The 17,375-nt window shown below is 32.8% G+C and overlaps 1 protein-coding gene and 1 long non-coding RNA gene across 2 annotated transcripts in view; both read right to left on the bottom strand.

The window, feature by feature from the left end:
• Window positions 1–17,375, bottom strand: part of ASPH (aspartate beta-hydroxylase) — a 110,820-nt gene that overhangs the window by 71,562 nt on the left and 21,883 nt on the right. The window lies entirely within an intron of this gene.
• Window positions 3,979–7,728, bottom strand: LOC137472675 (uncharacterized). Its single transcript, XR_010998364.1, has 2 exons — window positions 6,792–7,728; window positions 3,979–4,595 (listed from the first exon to the last, which is right to left on the bottom strand). It is a non-coding gene; the product is annotated as an uncharacterized lncRNA (long non-coding RNA).

Below are 17,375 nucleotides of genomic sequence, written 5' to 3'. Positions count from 1 at the left end.
GGGACAGAAATTTAAGCACTTGTTTTTATTTCAAAGTAACCGAACAAATGACTATGCTATTCTCAACATCTATTCAGTAGCCAGTAAAAAAATAGGTAGCAAAATTTCTCTGTTTTCAATTACGGCAAAAAGCCCTTCATATGATCCATTCTATAGGTTCTATGAAGAACAAATTTCAACTTTACAAAAGCTGCACAGAATAAGAATTACTTTAAATTCATGTGTTACATCTTGGAAGACTTGATTAAGATTAGTTTGTTTTGACAACTGACAATAGAAAAAGTGTGACTGATGGAATTTTACCACTAAGATCGTGACTATCTATACCACAGTCTCTTTTTAGATCAGAACACAATGAAAAGAAAGCAATCAATAAATGTAACAATCAACACCACCATCATGGCAGGAGATAAAGATACAGCTGTGATAGATCATGTCACATCTTAAGACACCATATGGTCAAGAATGTGTTAGGATTATACTAATTCTCCTCTCAATTCTCCTTTAGGAGGGTTCAAGCAAGACTTATAGAAGAGGTTCAGACTGGGCATAAGAAAAAACCCACACACTCACAATCCCCCACCACTATGAGAGCAGTGAAATCAGTGGAAACGACTGCACAGAGAGGCTGTGCATTCCTATCCTTGGAGATTTGAAAGACCACACTGGGAAATGGCCAGAGCAACCTGGTCATTCCTCTGAAAGAACCCTGTTTTGAGCAGGATGTTGGAATAAGGATCTCCCAAAGTCCCTTCCAAATGGCATTTGCTGATAATCCTACATCCAAGGTCAATTAGGATAAGACTCCCTTCTCAATAAACATCACTGCCCAAAGCAAACTACTTCCAACAGCTGCATACATGGAAATCAATGGAAAAGATAGAATGTAAGAAAGCAGAGGCTGAACTACAATGAACACTCCTGTAGTACTCGCAATCTTGTAAAAGCAACTCTTAAGTGGATAAATAGTACATTTCAAGTAAGTACAATTAAAAAAATAGTAATTACCACATTTCTATTGGAGTCAAACATATCTCAATGTAAATTGAACTAGTATGTCTCAAACCAAATTTGTGTTGAGAGAGATTGTTTTATGCATTGTGAGAAAAACATGTATTTATTTCAAGTAATGGTTACAGGATAACAGAATTAAGTTTATCTTTTTATATTATTTAAATTTAAATTATTTGAAGCTAGGTAGTAGCCTGTATACAAAAGTAGTGTAACTAAGAGTCCACCACTTTGGAGTCAAAATAAGAAGCTAAAGAAAAATGCCAAATTTACACTTTGTTTTTGGCCAATTTTCTTCTGTCATTAAAAAAACACCCACTTAGAATATGAAAAAATATTATCAAATATTAAATATTATTATTAAATATCAATATTTAATATTATTGACATAGTTAAAAATCAATATTATTTGTATTCAAATTAAATATTATTAATTTATAATAATAAAATAGTATTGTTAATATATAAGATTATTATATTATAAAATATATCTTTTCCTGCAGGACTATTAATGGCTACAAGAGTAAGAAGTTACTTCCTTCTACAATCGTCTTAGGATGGAGACAAAACCAGTAAGTCATATCAACCACTCTCACACTTCAGAATCCATAAGCATGGAAACAGCCACCTTGCTTTCACAAACACAGTTCAGTTACTTTATACATACACTGCTTTAAATGTCTTCGTATCCTCAATAACCCACCCCATGTTCAGATCCAGACAACCACACACTCTGCTTCATGAACAATAAATGAATTCAAAGCATTTCAAAAGACAGCAAATATTCCACACCAAACAAGCACTATGACTACTTAACAGGAAAGAAGGAACCAACAAGAGTGTCTCACTTGCACATTTCTAAACTTAACCTTCAAGCTTTTTGTACATGTCTATTGTGCTTAACACTGATTTCAATTCAATCTTGTCAAGCATGTAATATTATGTAAATCATTTACTTTTTGTAATATATTATTTTCTCTCTTCTGTTTATTAAAATTGCATTTAGCTTTTACTTGTCTGGCGCATTTTTTGAGCTTATGTGGTGACTTGTTGCATTAAGTTTAATGAAAATAATATTTCATAGAGATATACAACAACACAACAGATCTCTGGGAAAAAAATACTTTATTTTGTGTCTGTCTGTATAGCCTGGAGTGCTGCTCAAATAAAAATTTCCTTGGAAAGGAAAAAAATAAAACAACCCAACCTTTCCAGAACTCCATAAACTTTGGGTCACAGATAGAATATGTTAATCAGAACAGCAATTCATTTGAAATTTCACTCCCACACAGTTACAAGTTCTGGCACAGGACAGGAGAAAATAAAAAGTGATGTACACTATACCATAGTGCCACCATCCTTGAGAAGTGTGACTTGAATGCTCCTCTGGTCAAATACGCATTTTAACACTTACCAGAGCAAGGCTGAAAAGGCATATCTATCATCACCAAAACCTAACAGAGAATGTTCATTATGGAAGTGGATTTACTAAATCTTCATTCTCTTGCATTTTTTGCTAGGCACTGTAATGTTCACAATGCACATCTCCTCCCTCCCTCTTCATGAATGTATAAATATTTAGAAAATACCTCAGAGTAGATAATCGCGGTTAATTTTCACAGCCAGAATCTTAAGATACTGTACTGTTTTCTACAGCTTTAATTTGAACTATTTTTCACAACTATTTCAATATTACATTTTCTCTAAAAAAAAAAAAATCCAATCATCTTTAACCTTATTATCACATAACTCTAGGGATCAAAGCATGATGAAGACATATGTATGGAACGGCTGAGCTAAGTGTATTGCCAACTGTTATATACAAAATTTTAGCAAAACTACAAACAGAATTAACCTTCAGGACTTCAATCTTAAATTACAATCCACATGCATATATATACTCATTCTCAATTTCACTCCTTCATTCTGTTTTCTTGAAACTAATGCTGTGGTACATCAAGAATCAATCTTAAACTTCCACTACAAATTTTGTTCTTAATTCTGTGTAATTATATTGTGCAGTTCCATACAATATACTTGCTTTCAAATTTATTTGGAAAATATTCATTTCTAGATAAAACTTGAGAGCAACCATAAATTCAATAATATTCTGAAATCTCTCCATTATCTCTGCAAAAATGTTTCTGCAACTTTATTCATTCTAATGAGACTGCTGGATAAATCCTTCCGTGATGCTGAAAATACAGAAGTTGTAAGAACAAACTAACTCAAGACTTTGCATCCTGCACTTGAAGTGTTGAAGTAGATAATAGCTGCAAAATATATAAGCTGTTCTCTAAACAAGTTCAACCAGAATAGAGTAGTACTAGCATATCACATCTTAAATGTAATTGGAATACAACAATACTTATCAGTGATGATATAGATGGCCTAATTTTCATCAGTATTCCCTTACCAAAAGGCTGGAAAACTTGAAAAAAAAATCAGGACACAGTTAAATAAAAAGTGATAATGAATCGAGCTTTCCAACACAAATATAGAGAAATAAAATAATTAAGTAAATAGGGAATGGAAGAAAAGCAGAAACATATTGTCATGGGATCAAAAGATAAAAATGTAGAAACATTTTGATTGAGTATACCCTGGGGTCTCATGATAAAGTGAAACTGTCAAGTTGGTTTGACTATTTGCATGCAAAATATTTTTCTCAGGAAAAAAAACAGTTTCCTTAGGGAAAAAAATTTGGCAGAGAATAAGTTACATTTATTTGTCTAGTTCCTACAACACTACAGTCCATTAATGCTCCTCTTGGTTGTTTCTGTTAAATAGAAATATTTAATGAGTTTCCACTATGTGTGTCCAGATAAACCTGTTAATATTGCTTTTAAATTTGCATTTCATATAAAACATTAGACTTTCATCGCCACATCGAGCAAATACAAGTAAACAAGGAAGGGAAAAAAACAGTCACAAAAACCCAAATCCATATTTAGAGTAGACTTGAAGTAACTGGCATCAATTTGACATTTGAATGTTTTCAGTACACATTGGTAGCCAGGCACATTAACATATGTACATACTTGAGTTTCACATCAGATGTTTCTGCATTATGTTTACAATACCAGTACACACTGAACAGTTTTAAAAAAATATTATATATAGCCTTTGTTCTCACTTATTTCCAGAAAACATTATTTTCTTATTGCCATATTTACCACATTCACATAAATACTGAATTTTACATTCTTGAGGTCTGTTCCTCATTAGCAGAACAGGAACTCTTGTTTATTTCTTTTCTTTCTTGTCTTCCTTGGATGGGCTTTTAACTATCTTTTTTGTTTCTTTGTCTTTTCCCACCTGAACAGTGCCATCCTTTTCACTGGCTGACCTTTTTGTAGTCTCCTTGGATTTTATACTTTTGTCTAGGCCTTTTTCCTTTCCTCTGTCTCTTTTAGTCTTGTCAGAATCTTTCTTTAATTTATTCACATCAACAGCTTTCTTGTCCTTTCGATCAGTAGCATCTTTTCCTTTCCTGGTTTTCTTTTTTTCTTCTTCATTTTCCTCCTTCTTGGATTCCTGCTTCTCCCTTAATTTCTTGAGTGATTCTTTAATAGCTTCTTTTACTTTTTAGTTTTTCATTTAAAAAAGAGGAAATGTTCAATAAGAGAACCATTCTTAGGCCAAAAAACATCTTATGAACAACCACGTACAAGCTTTGTTCAATTTATTATTTAATGTTTGTTAGATTTAAACTTGTATAATTAACTCATAAGCTTTAAGCAATTTAAACAAATTAGTTTTGACTTTTAGGAACATCTCACACCATGCAGCCAGTGAATAACCTTGGCTTATACTGCAGCTGCATCCAAATCAAGTGTTAATCTAGAGAAAATCATGCCTCTATTATCTTACTGCTGACTTCTGCAGAATGCTAAAACCACTTTTGCCTGTGAGCGTGAAAATCACAATAAATTTTGAACCTTTGACAACAGTGTAACAGTTATAAGTGTTATTACACAAATTTACCATACAATGTTTTACTGATATTGCTACCTCATATTAAGCAAAGACTTAAGAAAGGTAACTGAAGTATGTATTGAGAAGTACATGGAAGAAGAAATACCAATGTCCTGATTACTTACATCCAAAAAGGTTAGCTGGGTTAGACTAAACTCAGCGAAACCAAAGCAATAATTGTAAATTGGTTCTTACAACTTTGCTTTTCAGTTATCAGTAATATTTTTTCTTTGTTTTACTTTTGGAGTTGTGTCACTTGTGCATCTTTTCTCTACTTCAATTCACATTTAGCTTTGATGGGGTATACAGATAATATGCCATAAGAACAACCAGAACAGAATCCTTCAAATTTATGTTCAATGTTTAATGTTGAATATTTACTTCCTTTTTGCCATAGTTTTGAAAATATTTGTCAGTACCAGTAGAATTCTCTAGAATAAGCACCTTTTAAGTCAATAAAATTCAGAGATTTTTCTATTAAATCTGTATGCAATATTTGCATTTCATTTTGAAATAAATACTCCCACATTATTAAGAAAGTGATAATAACTTTTATGTATAAAGAGCTCTATTTTTATTCAGACTTTCAAGAAACTGCAGTCTGTAGAGGCAAAAAAGCAGGTCTGCCTCTAGGTGCTGTGTAACATTTCTGTGGAGTGCACAATTTACTAAATAGCTCAGTCTAAAAGGAATGGCATCATATTTCCTTCCAAATGGTTTTTTACATAAAATATTATAAATATGCCATTTCTTTATTCTGATATCAAACATTGAAAAATAATCCAAAACTCAGGAAAGAATTGCTAAGTTACATTTACTACATTCTTTGAAACATGCAGTTTGCAACCATTTATACAAAGCACAATGTGGAACAAATGCTAAAAATTTCAACTTGATGCAAGATGCTGAAAAAAGCCACACTGAAATGAGCAGCAAACTTTCCTTAGCAAATACATTTTTTTCCTTGTGAAGGTTTGTATGGTGAATAGCATGCATTTTTCACATACCGCTAGGAAAAAACACTTTACACTCTATATTTGGTTAATGTAATACAGAGACTGTTCCCATAGACTCGTACTGCCCGGAGATAACTGAGCAGATATAAAAAGCTACACACCTGAAGTACACCTGGTACCTTGGTGTTTGCTGAGGCTAATTAGCTTTTTTTGTCTTCAACACTATGACCTGTTCATACAGCCATGTAATTATAAATAAATATATGGCATAAATTGGTTGCAAGCTCTCCCACGCTAAGCTTTTAGAAAATGTTGCAATCAATCCCACAAATAATATTAAAGGGGAACTTATTGAACTTTGCCTAAATTTCAATTCCCACAGCAAAAAAAAAAAAAAACCCAGATGAAACTATTAAAGTTATTAAAGTACAGCCTTAGAAGAATTAAGGCACTCAAGTCCAATTACAATATAGCAATGGTACCATGAATTCATGGAAAATAACAAAGATGATTTCACATGGAGCAAAATCTTACTTAAAAACATGCAGAATATCAGGTCATCATCAACTACAATCCAAACAAGATATTTGTTGTAGAAAAATCCACACAAACAAAATATAATCTCTAGTTAGGAAAGCACTTGCATTGCCACTGGATTTCAATCAGTAGTAAAAGAAAATACTGAGAAATTGCAAGAACAATAGTTTGCTGCACCATTAGAAAATATTTAGCCAACATAGCTAATATTAGTAAACATTATAACCCACAGTTGGCGTTTGTAATGCACATGCATTTCATACATCGTTATCTGCATAAAGTTCGCATGGAAAAAAACATCAAAAATACCTTTGAGTTTAGTTTTTTTCTTGGCTACCCCTCCTGGCTCCTCACCTAATTAGTTGCAAAATGGAAATAGGTTATGAACATATTTGTGATGTTTAATAAACTTGACATGAAATTTCCCAACCTGCCATGCTACGTAAAAAGTTCACTTTACATAGCACACTACAACGCTATGGAAAAATACAAAATGCTAACTTGTTAAAAATAAAGCAACTTCAGTTGCAGGACCATCGCAAGTACTGATACGAAAGACTAACTAATCAAAGAAAAGTACCGCATTACCAGATGCTACTTGTGAAGCATCTTAACTTGGAGAATGCTCAGCTCTCTACAGACAAGTGCTGCCACATAAGAATAACTGACACCCTCTCTGATTTCTCTGCAAAGTATCTGTCAGTTTAAGTATCTGTCACTAATTTATGTTTATATAAAATAATATAATTATTTTATAAACATGTTAAGTCAAAAGGCCTTCAAGTACACAGGTATTGCAGAGTATATAAACTGACTGTTTTCTTACACTAAATTACAATATGACTATTTATCCAAAGTAAAATAAATGTTTTGGCAAAGGTTTTTCTCAGATCCAAAAAACAGTTACCTGTTCATTAGAGTTAAAATACTTAACTGCATTACTTCAGACTCCTTAAGACTGTTAGGCTTCTTTTCCCATTGCAGCTAACAAACTGAGGGCAGTCAGCCTCTTGATTGTACTTCACCGCTAGTACCACAAGAGGCATAAAGGCAAAAGCTTTCCCAAAAATACAAGTAATATTTAGCTTCATCTTTTTAATACCATTAAAAGAGACTGGATTATCACTATCATGATGCTGTGGATTAAGACTTAAATCCCACAAACACAGCAATTTTAACCACAAAAATCATGTAAATTGCTACCTAAAAGCCAACTAGAAAGTAAAGAAAAGCTGAAAAGATACAATAAGTATTACTGCATAGTAAAGTAAAGTATTACAGTAAAGTAAGTATGTATTTTTAAACTCGTACATAATCTTATTAAACAAGAAGAGATATTCCCATGTCTCAACACTAGGCTTCTCATTCAGACATACAAAACACCTACACTGAACATCTGCACTATGAGCTTAGGCTTCCAGAAAACAGTATCTATCTAAACTGTGTCATATATCAACACTTAATCTGAAAAAACAAACAATACTCTGACAGCCCATACTAAAAAAATGAAATAATAAATTCAAAGAATTTAATGTAAAGTCATTGTAGTCACTTTGCATCTAACTTCTACACTATACGTTTTCAAAAAATCAAGCGTTGACATTATGGCCAAAATTGTTTTAAAAAGGGTTAGTCAAGTAAAAATACAGGCTTTAGATTAATTTCCTTACAAATTCATACCTGAGATTTGAGTATTTCAAGCTCTTCCCTCATAGATTACCACCATTGCTGAAGTCCAGACCTCTTAACTTGACTAAAATCATTATTTAGTCTTACTATTTCTAAGCAGTGCGTGGAAGAATAAGTTAACGTTTTTTTATATAAAAGGAAAAATAGACTCGAACTTTCATTTACATTCCAATGTAAATATAAACAATAAAAGGTACTCAGAAAAGTTGCACAAAGCCATATTTAAATTTACAGCTCCTCCCCTCTTTTCATATTAAAATTAAACATTACTGGATATTTCAAGATACTCTTAAAAGCATGTGTTGACAAAGAAAATGATAAAATTTTACAAGTATCAGTATACACAAAAAATATCATACAGATATTTCAAATTATTTTAAAATAAACATATATGCACTATGTTGAAAGATTACAAAACACCTTATTACTGATTATTGTTATTTCACTTGTCAAATATTCACACAAGTAGTAATTTTGTTTCAATCCGATTTATGCAATGTATAACACTAAAGTTTTCAGCAGATTTTCAATTCATGACATAACTACACAAATCATGTAAACTTTAACACCTGATCACAAGAGAGGTATGTAAAATAATGTATTTTAAAACATTAGTATTATGCCATAATCACAAGGCTGAAATCCTGCTGCATCTTGATTTCTACTTGGACATGACCCCTACAAGGGGAAATCCCTACAGCACAGGGAAGTCTTAATTGTCAGCCCCAATTATGCTGAAGCAAGACGGGTGCAAACCACCTGGTTTTCCAAGATAGCAATATCCAGAGAATGTGACAAAATCTGGCATCTAAGGGAATTCATCAAAGACTTAGGCTCTTACAGCACGGGGGCACACAAACAAATGTCCAGAATTCTATAAATCATGTAGTTGAACTTGTGGACTTTTATTCTAAAGTCCAATTTAAGTGGTTTCACACTTGTTTTGAGCTAGTTTTAAAGTTCCTTCTTTTTTCCATTCAATCCCACATTATAAATGTCCAATGCTGGCAATGCAAGAAGAAAATACACAATTTATAACATCAAATGTGGATATAATGGAAGGTCAGAAATGGCTGTTATTAGAGTTAGTTAATTAAAAAGTTGAGTTCAAAGTTAACATAGGTGGATAGGTTTACAATATTTTTTAAATAACTCCTTCAAATAATCATTATGAAAATTAAATACTCCTCTCAAAGTGGTCATTTTCATAGAGTGCTTAAAGGTGGCCAGTTTGCTATCTTAACTGACCTTTTGAAGGTCAGGAATATTACAAAGCATTCTTATTCTGCAACAAAGTCCAGTCATCTCCTCTATTTTCCCCCATAAAAACCTTCAAGAACATTATCCACAAACAGCCCCCAAGTGAGAACAGAGATTTGGAACTTGAACATCAGAAGAAAAATACATAAATACTACTTTTATTTAGAACGATAATCATTGCAAAACAAAAATAATAGGGAAAAAGCTCTCAGTTTTTGAGCAGTTTCCCAGATGTTGACAAATAACATTCTCATATTTAACAATATATTGAACAATCTAGCATGTTCAAATACTATTTTATTCACTTAATAATCCTGAAAACTTTAACAACCTTGCTGGACAAAAGGCTTTGCCATGTGAAAAATTTCCTCTAAGTCAATTTCTCCTCTATCTGCATAAACACTTTTAACCTGCAGCAGCAGGAAACAAATGTAAGCTAATTAAGGTGGTTTATCCACTTAGATGGGAAAAAGGGAGAGGCTACTTTGCATTTACTGCAGAAAGCACATGGGCCAGGTTAGCACTAAGGAGCTGACAGACAGCTCTTGCTACCCTTCTGTAATTTATGCAAAGCCTGGATAACAGGATATAAAGTGTCAAGTTTTAAAACACTAGGATTAGTGTTCAGACTCTTGCCCTAATTTATGATGTTCCATCAAGAACCTCCTTAGCCACACAAAAAATCAGCGAAAGATGTTAAAATTGCAGTACCAAAAGAGGAAATACAAATCTGTAAGCCAAAATAATTAACATTTTTTCTCTCCTTTTTATTTTCCTTTTCCAGATGAACTGCAAGTCAGAAAAAATCATGATTGTTTGTATATCGCTCTGCACATAATTACTACTATGATTGTGCATTTGTAATATGCTATGTATTTAGATATACAGTGTCATCTGCTAAACAAAATTAGTTTACTGACAGAAAGCTAACACCCACTTACCTTTAAGTGAGCTCAGAGTGCTTGTCTTATCAAAGCCTGTAACTCTTCAAGTAAAAGAGTTTTAATTCATACAATTAGCATAAAAACCCCTCAAAGAACAAAACACCAAACTTCAGTATTTTCTCCACACGTTGCTTTAATATATCTTGCTTATTTACCTGCCTAATGTCAGAAGAAAAATCCAGATCAGATACACTTGGTAGGAAGCATTTTTGTTCCCTGAAGTCACAGATGTTTATGCTGCATCTTGTCTGAGCAGATATAGGAAACCAACAAGTAAATCTTGACTTTATTAGCCTCATACATCCTGAGACATACATCCTGACCATGAGAAAGACAATACTTAAAGTATTTCATGCTACTGTGACATCATTATGATAGCTGCTTATCTGATGGAAACCAAACAGGGAACACAGTAACACATCTCTCCAAAATGACTGATCTGTACACAACAGCTTTCCCCAGCTCCCAAATTACATTTACAATACAGGTAAGTTTTACCTCTCCCATCTGACCATGAAATGAAATTAAAATCTTTCTCATGCTTCAATATATTCTTCTTCTGTGCTGCCATCTAAATGCAACCTATACCAATAACAGTTATGAAAATTTGATTTCTTCTATAGCCAGTCAACTGATGCTAACTAATAAAGAAAAATTTTAAAGGGGGAAGGGGGGATATACTGGAAAAAATTTTTGCAATAAAAATTTTAACAGATATGCAAACAATCTCTGTATTCTTTATTCTCTTCAATTCAAAGTTGTTCTATACATTATGAGCATTGTGATTTCTCTCTGCCATATAGCACACTTTTACCTTCAAATTAAATACTGCTGAAGGTGGTCACAGAAATCTGGGGTTCAAAGCTTCTGAAAGTTTTCAGCCATTTCAGATGTATGGATATTAAGGGTTTTTACCCCTATAAATTTATTTTGATTAGTACCACAAGAAAGCAAGCAAAAGCTTTACTATGAAGGTTAATGCAGTATTTTGTTTGAAGACGGGCAATTAAAATATCAATCATTTACCAACAAATGACAAAGTAAAACAGCCCACAGATTTCTAAAAACGCTGGACAAACTTGAACACTACAGTATTAGTCACAGATATTTATTTCTGGCATTCTGAAAACTTAATACAAATTAACTGTAATGAATATGAGGGTATCTAATGAAACCCACATGTCCAATTTAATATAAAATCAGTAAAGTTTCATTCCTTGTTAGGTATAAAACCTAGCAAGTTCCTATCACTTAAACAATATATTTTCCACACAAAAAACATTATTTGCTACTAATTTTCTCCTGTTTTAAATTCTCAAACCAGAAAGTGCAGGAGAAAGTAGCAGCCTTGCTCTCTAAAATAATTATCCTAACATAATAGAAGGCAAAACGCCACAGCTTTCAACTCACACTTTAAAAATACTTTAAAAAAATTAATGACTGTATTTTTAGTCATGAACAATCAAACTAAAAATCTAGTTTTCAAGTTCCTCAACTAATTTTAAACTATTTGTGAGGACTCACAAGCAAATCTGGATACTGTTCAGTTTTATTTGCTTATCTGCACATCATACTCAGCTTAACGTTTTTTGCTTTTAAATGCCTTTTTTAAAACAAACAAAGAAAGCCTGCCATGCTGATATAACTGAAGTTTCAACTAAATCTTATTATCACCCTTACTAGCCAAGTTCTGCTTGTAATCACAACAATTAATAGAATACATGAAAACCAAACTCCTCTATCCCAAACTTCTGGAGAGAACCACGGGTGAGAGTTCAGTTGTTAACTCAACAGGAACAACCCCAGGCAAGACTGAACACTTCTGAGAAGACTATTTTCCAGAAATGCACTACCCTACAAAGATACTTACTTAGGTCTTTGCATTCACCCCTCACCCCTTCTCCCCTGACAAATTCTTCATTCCCACTAGAATTACTTTTGAGCCGATGTCTACACACTTAATAAAACCAAACAGGAAGTTGCATGATATCAAATCAGAACTCCATTGGCCTGCCTTTCATATCTGCAGCCTATGTTAATCAAATTCACTGTTTAATGACCACCTATCTCAGTGCCTGTAGCTTTCTCGTGGTTCAAGCAATCCACCTCAATTTCACTTGAAAATTTTCCAGTTTATCAATTCCTTTTTTAACAATTTTGTATAAACTTCATAACATAGAATTCTTATAGCAGATGTTTCCCCTCTCTTTTTGGCTATCTAGATCCATTACTGAAGCATCTACAATAGAATTCAATGTTCCATGACAATTTTTTAATTCACATTGATAGGTACTATTAGCCCAAAACAGTGATGAAACTCTTATTTCCAATGCAAATCTTCTTCAAAAATTGAGATGTAAAAAATTCTCATTCAAAACAAAACAACCTAAGCTTACTTATTTCCTACATCTCAGACACTGCAAGTTTCTTGCACTTGCTAACAAACTGCTGAGTAATATTTTAGATCTACTACCATTTATTTTTATAATGTTTAGGGTTTTATTTACTTTCTCTGCCTTACACTTCGTATATCTTATTTTAAAAACCATTAAATTTATATCTTGTTAGCTTTCTTATATCCTAATCTCCAAATATTTGTAAGAAAATGCGACCAATAATCTCATGGCTCTATTTAATTGGTAAACCTTGAATAGCAGTATTAGCCCATCACAGCATTTCACTTGCTTAACACTAGCACATTTTTATTACTCTTAAAAGATTATATAGTACCCTGAATTGGATGATCTAGAGGAAGTTTTTTCAAACAGGCATGTTAAATTGCTTTAAAAATGGCATGTCAAAGTAAATTAAATTTTATTTATTTTAAAAAGATGTTAAAATTTCAGCCTGCAACTACCAGTGTTTGAACTTCATATAGGAAACCAGTACAAAGTTAAGCAAAGCAGGCATTACAAAAAACAATTTTATACAATTTTAATAGCAATTTGTTTGAGTACATTATTAATGTTTTCAAAGGACAGCTCCATTTCAGCTTTTGATACCTGATACAAACTGCAGGACACAATTATATACTGTCCTTTCTATACCAGTAACTTCATAATAGCAGACAGAATTCATATACATGGAAAGTATTTTTGGAACAACTGTCATAAGACAGTTTCACAAGAAAAAGATTCAAATTTGCAAAACTACATTAAATACTTAAATTTCTCAAGGAATAGAAGACATTAAATTCTAATTTTCAATTAGTCTTTAATATATTCAGTATTACATTAGAAATACATAATCATAGCTTCCCACTTCCACAGAAGGCCCACCTTAAAAACTAAAAGAAATCTGGAACAGCCCTTGTGATGTGATTGTCATATTAAAGAAAAGACTGAAGATTTAGTTTGAAAATAGACAAATCAGTGGGAATAAACCATATGACAATGCAGCTTCTGAATACATGATGGTAGCTAACATAGAAATAAATGTTTCTGTAGAATTTTCAAGCACTTATAAATTAGTGCTTTTCTTTGAACAAGTAAAAAGAACCTATCTGAGAAATCAGTGAATCACAAAATAAGTTATTTATTAAAATTATATTTCACAAGAGAATTATCATTGTCATGACTATATCAAGGATTAACATAAAAATATGTATTTACAAAATGCAGTCATGCTAGAATACTTTACATTCAAGGCTGTTACAAAATGCTTCAGTCAATGTTTGCTAGAAAGACAAATGTTATAGTGCTAACAGTAGAGATTATTACACTTAAGCTTTGTAAGTTTTGTGCATAAAATGCACAAATTGAAGCACATACAGAAACCAACTACACAACCACAGATACATGTTTTATTCTACATATTTACACACCTGTGTAATACTTGCCATCCTGTCACAAAAATGGGAAATTATTGAAAGACTTTCAACTACTGAAACAGTATTGCATGGCTAACTTTAGTTCAATCTTTAGAGTGTCCATTTGGGAGGCTCCCCTCAATGCCATAAATTCTTGCTATATTAAGGTTGATGATTTCATGGACATTTTCGAAAGCCAATCAAATTAGTCTTTCAGTCACTGGTTCTGTAAATCCAAAATAACACAAGTCTTTTTTCCCTGAACCCCTTCATTCTGTGACGTACCATCAACATCATCTGCAGCTTCGCTCTCTTCTTCTTCTAGTATTTCAAAAGGAGTCAATACATCATAGAGAAATGAGAGAAAGCCATAAAACCAATCAGAGCTTTCCTCTGCTAAAATATTAAGGACTTCCTCAAGGGAATCAATATTTTCATTACTGCCATCTTTGGTCAGGCCTATACAAGAATAGAGGAAAGAGAGAGAGAGGGAAGGGGAAAAAAGAGACAGCAGTTAGGTGGAAAGAGGAAACTGTAAAAGAAGGATCTGTGAAAGACACCTCTTGTCACAGACAGAAGTCTTTACAGGAATGCTAACTAGAAAATAGATGGATGTTAAGAAAGTTGAATCTTTCCAATACAGACTATAATTTGGGCAACAAACATGCAAAATATTATGCCAGAATAGTAGCAGTAGCTTTTCTTTCCCTTCTAGTCCTAAAACTAAATCCATTTATATTCAGGTTTTCTGCCACAGCATTCACCTTAAGACAATTTTTTTATCAGTAATGTACTACTACTTTAAAATCACTCAATTTGTTTTCTTTATTTTTCAAACCATTACGTTCAATTTTGAGAGCTTGCAACTGATGGCCGAGAATAACATTTAAATGAGTATATAAACAATCCCCTCACAGACACACTGCTAAGGATAACATTCTGATCCATGCAGAATTTTGATTTTGCTTAGAAGTGAGGATTCTAATTGCTGGGTTTGCAGTTTGTTTGCTTCTTTGGGTTTTTTTAAGAAGTTTCTCAAACATTTTCTTCTATGATAGATTTCTACATGATGCACTTGATCCTCAGGAATTATTTCCACACTTGAGGATATACAGAACACCAGAAAAAAATGAGTAGGTAGCCAATACAGGGTATAAGTTTTGTTATATAGAAAATCTAAAGCAAGGTAAAGAGCTAAAGCAGAGAAGGCCAGAACAGCAAAGAGTGACCTCATGACTGCTAAAGACCCTAATATTAGAAGTTACTGTTTTATATTACAAGACCCACTGATCTAAATGGCATTTCTAAAGTGCAAATAAACCATGGCTTATGCTTTTTTTCCCCTCCTGTTTTTGGGGAGGTCTTGCCTAGGTTTGTTTTTTTGTTTTTTTGGTTTTTTTTTTGGTTTTTTTTTTTTTAATTAAAATCACTGTTTTACAGTTGTTACTAGATAACATTTCATATTTTCCATTCTAGGAAAAGCACAAGAGAATGACCAGGCAACAATAATTACCGGTGTGCTTTAAAACTGCAGAGGGAGGAATTTCCCCCACTTCTAACCAGAACAAACCTTCATTTGTTTTGAAAAGACAAGCAGAAAAGTGAGCTGAAGGTGAAGACAGATTGTTGAAACATAAAATTAAGTGAACGTGTTGCACATGCAGATTAAAAAGCAATATTAGATGCAGGTTAATGAAACAATCAAGATAGAGAAAATCATGGCAGAGACATTTAACACATTTCAACATGTTTTTCTTACAGCACATAGTGAAATTATCAATGATAATTCTGAAGAAATTTCCAAGTCCATGATATTCCACATCCTTGTACCTGGATGTCCAGAACCTCTACTTGAGTGACCAGCCATTCTCTTTAACTTTTCACTGGACAGCCCAAAGGTTTAAAAATGACAGATTGAATCCAGGAGGCAATCAAGGTATTATAAATATCCCTCTCCAACTTCTTCCATGGCTTAGTTCTATAAAAATTAAATTTTATAAACAACTTTATGCACAGTACTCAATTACTCTAATTTGTTTTCAAAATTTGGGTAATACAAGATATAAAGACATAAACTGAAGTAAGGATATTTCTTGAAGAACAAAATCTCACTATAAGAATGGAAACTTGAATCTAAAAATCCTAAAAGTACAATCTAAGTTATAAATACAGAATTAATACTTGTGTCATTCTAGTCTGTCAGAATCTCATATCAAACATAATGGGGAAAAAACAAAAAAAAAATCCAACAAAAGAAAAAAACCAACACTCTCCTCCCAAAAGACCTCAAGAAGACATTTTTGTACACATGTACAGAATCATATAGATGCCCCTGTTATTGCAGAAAGTCAAGATAAGACTTTAGGGCAATTATACTTGTAAAACGGAGTACAGCAGCATTATTTTCTTTGAAAATACTAGGACTCCACAGAAATTGCAAGAATATGTCTTACAGTCTTTGTCAAAAAAAAAAAAAAAACCAAAAAAACCCAAACCTTCCTTTACAATTCTTTGCAAAAATTATCCAACATGAAGATAATGGCCTTTGAATTTAACAAAATAAACCCAAGAACAAGACCAAAAAAAAAACCCTCAGGCAACACTTCAGCCCGAGTTAAAGGAAAAAACCACAGGATTTTGTATGTTTATCTTGCTTTCTAAGAAAGAGTATAGAAAAACTGCCAACTCATTAATACTCTGTTTTTTATCTTCATTCACCCCCATTATCAAGAAGAACTGTTTTTCAAAGTAATAACTGATATGCTCACAAAAGCATCGTAACAAATATCTGAAAATGATGACAAAAGCAGAGCAGCCATACCCCACTAAAGCAGGAACTCAAAAGATATAGCTACTTCATTTCAAGAGAAGTCTAAACATGACAATTTAAATCCAAGTGAAGAAAGGAGTCAAAATATTTGTCGTTCAATAGTTACCACAAGCAGTAGGGCACTGGACTTCCCTACATGCATTTAACAAGACAAAGCCTTTCTTCTCCTGTAAACACCTCTTCTTATGAAAATGAGCACAAGCCAACCTTTAATAGTTGAAAGTGCTACAGTAGAACACAAGAGAAATAGGGAAGAGAATGAAACTTATCCTAAACAGCTGAACTGTGCAAAAACATTATTTTTAACCTATGATCTCACTATAGATTTTTTGAATGTGCAATGTCAGTGTGACTGCCTGCAA

Source organism: Anomalospiza imberbis, chromosome 1 (genome assembly GCF_031753505.1).
Source record: "Anomalospiza imberbis isolate Cuckoo-Finch-1a 21T00152 chromosome 1, ASM3175350v1, whole genome shotgun sequence".
NCBI classification, from domain to species: domain Eukaryota; kingdom Metazoa; phylum Chordata; class Aves; order Passeriformes; family Viduidae; genus Anomalospiza; species Anomalospiza imberbis.
Note: the sequence above shows the minus strand (reverse complement) of the source record. Positions and strands in the feature narration are given on the sequence as shown.